The sequence below is a fragment of the Triticum dicoccoides genome, chromosome 4B (genome assembly GCF_002162155.2).
Source record: "Triticum dicoccoides isolate Atlit2015 ecotype Zavitan chromosome 4B, WEW_v2.0, whole genome shotgun sequence".
Classification (NCBI taxonomy): domain Eukaryota; kingdom Viridiplantae; phylum Streptophyta; class Magnoliopsida; order Poales; family Poaceae; genus Triticum; species Triticum dicoccoides.
In genome coordinates this window covers 380,204,688-380,210,941 of record NC_041387.1, presented here as the reverse complement: position 1 = coordinate 380,210,941, position 6,254 = coordinate 380,204,688, and positions in this window count along the sequence as shown.

The window sequence follows — 6,254 nt, the reverse complement described above, 5'->3', positions numbered from 1 at the left end:
CATAAGCCCGTCGGCAGAAAAAACAAATCCTTTACAAGACACAGGTCCATTCTCGACGAACTCCTTGACAAGCCCTATCTGATACGTGCGACTCAAAGCACAGACCCAACTCAGAACCTCCGTGCATGTTGGGTGCTTCGGCAGGTAGCTAAGAGTGGGGAGGCCATCCTCACCACCGCCACTCCAGCGAAACACTCTCCAGAGGAGGACGATGTTAACGGTCTCACGGTCTTCAAGACCTTCTCCTCAAATAACCGGCATAAATGGGCACTTCGCGACCTCGCCAAAGTCCACCAAGTAACCGCACTGAGACCATGAAACGACACGACAATAAACTTCACCGTCGACGACAAACCAAAGGCCTGATCAGCCCGAGCACCCGCCGCTCTAGTGCTAAACCCCATTGTGAACGGCTTTCGACTCACGAAAGTGCTCATGGACGGCGGCAGTGGGCTTAACCTCATCTACGAGGACACGCTCGACAAAATGCAGGTTGATAGAACACGCATCGGGCAAAGCAGCACCATCTTTCGAGGCATCATCCCCAGTCGAGAAGCACGATGCTCTGGCAGAATTAAATTGGATGTAGTATTCGGCGCGCCTGAAAATTACAGGTCCGAATAGTTGTTGTTCCACGTGGTCCCCTTCAACAGCGGATATCACGCCATCCTCAGGCGGGACGCTTTCTCACACTTCCAAGGTATACCCCATTACGGGTACATGAAGGTTGAAATGCCAGGGCCCAATGGAATAATCACAATTTCGAGTGACTCGGCCAAAGCACTCCGCGCCAAAAACAAAAACGCATCCCTGGCCCTTGAGGCACTATCCGAAGCCCTAGTGGCCGAAGAACTAACCACCCTATGATCTACGGTGGACAAGGATGATGTGATTCTCGATAAGAGACCTAAATCTACCTCTTTCAAGCCAGCAGATGAAATATTTATAGTTCAAGTGCACCCGACGGACCCCAATAAAACAACCTTTATCGAAGCACAACTAGATCCGGTAGTAGATGCCGCCTTATGCACATTCCTGCGCAAAAATTGGGATATCTTTGCCTGGCACCCTTCGGACATGCGCGGGATCCCACGCAGACTGGCCAAACATAGCCTCAACATAATTAAAGGGTTCAAACCTGTCAAACAAACGTTGTGGTGATTTTCCAAACCCGAGCGGCAAGCTATGGGGGAAGAGCTAGCCAAACTGCTCGAGGCGGGGTTCATTAGAGAAATCAAACACCCAGATTGGCTAGCCAACTTGGTCATGGTGCCAAAGAAGGATAAATCCTGGTGCCTTTGTGTCGATTTCAAAGACCTCAATAAAGCTTGCCCTAAAGATCCTTTCCCGGTGCTCCGCATTGACCAGATCATCAATGCGACCGTAGGACACGACCCACTGTGTTTCCTTGACGCTTACTCCGGATACCATCAGATTAAAATGAAGGAGTCCGACCAGGCCGCAACGGCGTTCATCACCCCGTATGGCCCTTTCTATTTCAACACTATGCCTTTCAGGATTAAAAATGCTGGTGCCACTTACCAATGTATGATTCAAACATGCTTGGAAAAACAAATCGGCACGATAGTGAAAGCATATGTGGACGACGTGGTCATCAAAACCAAACACGTTGAATCACTGGTGGACGATCTTCGCCTCACCTTCGACAACCTCCAAACATACGATATACAACTCAATCCAGAAAAATGTGTCTTCGGTGTCCCAGCCAGAAAGCTGCTAGGGTTCATTGTCTCCCATAGAGGAATTGAAGAAAACCTAGCTAAAATTCGAGCCTTGTCACAATTGGCTATACCAAAAGACCTAAGGCAGGTCCAAAAACTAGCAGGGTGCATGGCGGCTTTGAGCCGCTTGATCTCCAGATTAGGAGAGAAAGCATTACCACTTTACAGACTACTCAGACGCATCGATAGCTTTGAATGGATGGACGCTATCACAGCCGGATTGGAAAAAATAAAAACTTTACTAGCAGGCAACCCAATCCTGGCTGCCCCTAGTGTTGGCGAGCCTATGTTGCCTTATATCTCCGCAACTCACCAGGTGGTAAGCACTGTACTCATCGAGCGAGGGGAAGAGGGACACAAATTCCCCATCCAAAAGCAAGTCTATTACGTATCGGAGGTCCGTACACCATGCAAATCCCAATACCCTCACTACCAAAAGATAGCTTATACGGTCTTTATGGCATCCCAAAAACTTCGATACTATTTTAAAGAGTGTTCGATCATAGTGGCATCTGAAGCACCACTTAATGAAATTATCAACAACAGGGACGCCATCGGCCGCATAGCTAAATGGGCCATCGAGCTCTTATCGTTCAAAATAACATAGAAGCCACGACGGGCTATTAAATCTCAGGTGCTGGCCGACTTCGTCGCCAAGTGGACGGAAGCCGAGCTCCCTAAAGAGTATAGTTCATACTCCAACTGGATCATGTACTTCGACGGTTCTAAAATGCTAGCCGGACTGGGGGCAGGCGTCATCTTGACATCCCCTACGGAGGACACAGTCCGCTACGTGTTGCAAATCATGTATACGGACTCGAATAATGCAGCCGAATACGAGGCACTTCTACATGGTCTCCACATGGCTGTCTCCATGGGTATACAACGCCTAGAGGTGCGCGGCGACTCAAACCTCGCAATATCTCAGGTAAATGGAGATTTCGATGCAAAAGACACAAAAATCACGGCATATCGAAATGCCGTATTAAACATATCGGCTCGGTTCAAGGGACTTGAATTCCATCATGTCGCTCATGTGGACTTGAATGCCGTATTAAACATATCGGCTAGGTTTCTCCTTCTCCTCTCCTTCTTGTTTTCCCCCTTTTTATCCCAGGGTATGTTCAGCTCTACCGAGCTGTTAGGGGTACACATCTTTAAAGGTATACATCCCACTATAACTAGGGGCTTCTTTAACGAAGCTTATTATTAAAAGCTTGTGGCTAACATTGTCTACATCATTTGTTTTATACATCTTTTGCCATTATATGCACCTCTATGACTTAAGTTTTTGCCAAGCTGGGTTGCCTCGCTCCTGTGCTTATACCCTACGTCCCCGATTGTTCGGCTGGGTGTAAAGGGAGTACCTCTGCGATTGCTATAACCGGGTAATCCGGATCTGTACCTCAAACGGGTGAAGCCAAAAGCTAGCATTCTTAAGGCAATAATTGGTCGGCAAGCAATGACATACTGTTTACGTTTATGTAATTATTCTAAACAAATACGGGATAGGCTGCCCGTAATTTGGATTCAAGCCTAGGCATGCATAATTCAGCATGCCGACCCAAGGAAAGAAACCCTTAACGAAAATATTTTCCCTGGAAGATGTTTCTTACATTAAATAGTACTCCCTCCATTCCTTGAGAAAAAACCTGAAATATAAGCTGTATTGCGTTGCACCACTCATTTGAATATTTTTAGGGATTTGATTACATTTCCTTATATAAGGCAAGTTCCTCTATTTTCTCATGCCAATTAGTCAGGTGTAATCTCGCCCAAAACTTGTGAAACTTTCCCTCCACGTGCGTTCCTTAATTTCCGTGCCAAAAACTATACACCCTATATTTAGGAACGGAGGGAGCAATATAACATACCTTCCCGAACAAATTTTTGTCTATTTGAGCAATATGACCGGATTGCCTGGTTTCCGGATATACTGAATGTTTATTACATTCTAACATGTTATCCGGAAACACTCCAACTTCTTGGTTCAGAGGTTGAAGCCAAAGGCCTGCGAGGACAAATTTTGACATGTTCGGTCGAAGATAAAGTTTGATGATAAAGTACATTGGCACATAGAATCGAACGCCTACTCTTTCTCTATCCATCTATAAGACTGTTCAACCTACAGTCTTCTTGCGAATATTTCGCAACCGTCATCACTTGGTCATATAACAAGTTCACGGGAATCTCTTTTCCGTCTGGCCTCTGAGGTCCAACTCGGGCCATATGATTTGGATCGAGTCCGGTGTAGCGCGTTTTCACCATCGCCCAGGCCTCTTGCGCACCTTCCCGGCATGCTGACGCCTTACATAGCTCGAAACGGCGTCGGGCACCTTTAAACAGGTTCGCCAACCCCTCCATACTTTCTGGAGGGGCATCGGCTAGACATAAGGCTTTGATCATAATCTTCATGGCTTTCCGGGCCTGCCCGTGCACTCTACACAGTTCTTTTAGAACGTCGCCTTGGAATTCAGACACTTCTTCAGGACGCCCGGTTAATAGACCTGCAAGAACAACATTGTAAGACTCCGTATTATAGGATTATATGAGTCCTCTGGATAGTTCAAAGGTCATACCGAATATGCCGCCTTTCAACTTTTTGTTCTCTTTTTGCGTGGCAAATAATTGAGCCTTTAAGATCTTTATTTCTTCGTCTTGATCATCCCTTTCCGCCTCGAGTTTGTTCTTCTGGTCACTGGTCATTGTGACTTTCTTCATTTCCTCTAACTCAGTGGCGATGGCATGTAGCTTTGTTCGACTTGCTTCAAGCTCCTAGGACAATGTGTTGTTCTTCTCTTTGAGAACCTGTGATGATCATGATCCTTAAACCGGTTGCTCTAAAAACCGTTTCGAGTCTCGGGGGCTACTGGTATATATGTATTAAATTCACACAAACTGTTACCTGCATATCTTTTGAAAACAGGTGAGCAACTCTAGTAAGTCCATCTCGAGCGGCCCGGATATATGCATCCACGGTGTTGAGGGCCATAAATTCCTGATTAGTAAAAGCCGGAGTGCGCAGGGTCTCTTTCAGTCATCGATGATTCATCGAACTCTCTAGTTCGGAATTTGTGATGGATACGTCATCCGAATCCTCATGAGGTGGATGAGTTGGCGTCACATCCGAATTGGCTCTCGTCTTGGTCGATGAACCCGGCGCCGGATTGGCTGATGCTCGGCTAGCTGGGATTTTGGACACGGTTCATCGTGTGTTCTTCCTGGAATAAGATGGGGGAGAAAGATGACAATCTGGTCTTATGTCTACACACCTATTAAAAGTCATAACTATTTGATACGGAGGGGGTTCGACGGTGCTCCCGGTCTCCTTTCGTTTTGAAGGCTCACCCTGCGTAGATGCTACCTTCTTAGGGGCCACCCTCGATTGGGTACAGCTTGCTGAGCGCCGATCCTATAAATCACGGTTCAGTGTGATGGGTGAAGAGGCGAGTAGGGACTCCTCTTTTTTAGGATAATTTCTGAACACTGACCTTGATGAAAGGAAGAAGATCGGGGTAGTCGGCCGTAATAGCCAGTTCCGAGCCGTCAAGGCTCGCTTGATAAAAGACTCCATCATCAAACTCTATAAATATATCCGGATCCTCACGGAAGCCGGGGTCTTCATTGAGAGCATGGTCCTCTTGTTGAGGGGAGGGGCAATGAACATTTTCGACTACCTTCCTCCATGTCTTCTTTAAATACAATTAGAATAACTTGATTAGTATATCTCGATAACGAGGTAGAACAGTGTTGGTAATCAACAACTTACTGTAACATCCCAATTTTCAATTTGGATGTTATACATAGATCATCATATGCATATCATATTTATTCTTGCATTTTGGTTGAGATCCTAGAAATCTTAAGCAACTCAAGGACCCACGGAGAGAGTTGGAGGTTTCACAAAATTCATATTTGAGTTTATTTCAAATTTGAAGAAAGGATCAATTTGGTTTTATAATTTCTTCTCTCCAATTATTTCCAATATTAAAAATAAATGAGAGGAGATAATATGACTTCTTCAAATTAAGAGAAATATTGGAGAAAGAATTGTAAAATCAAATCATGATTATTTTGGTATTTATTAGCTATTTTATTTGAATTAGGAAAATATGCATTTTTCAAAATTGCATTTTTAGGCCAGAAAAATGTTCACTTTGTTCTAACTATTTTATTTAGATGGTGAAAATTGTTTTTGGCATCTTAAGATTTTTTTATATTTTATTAGGATTTTTCATTCAGGCGAAATTATGTAAAAAAAATCTTTCCCGGACTGACTGGGCCGGAGCCCAGCCGGCCCACACCGTAGCACCGCCGCCTTCCCGCCTCGCTGCGCCGGACTCCCGAGGGAGTCCGAGCTCCCCACGCCGCCACGCCTGGCCCCTTGGCCAAGCCGGTCATCCCCCTCCTATTTAATGCGCCCCCCCCGAAGTCCCCTCCCGCCCCACCGCCACACCCCGCTACCAGCGCCGCCGCCTAGCACCGCCGCCGCCGCTGGCTTGCGCCGCCCCG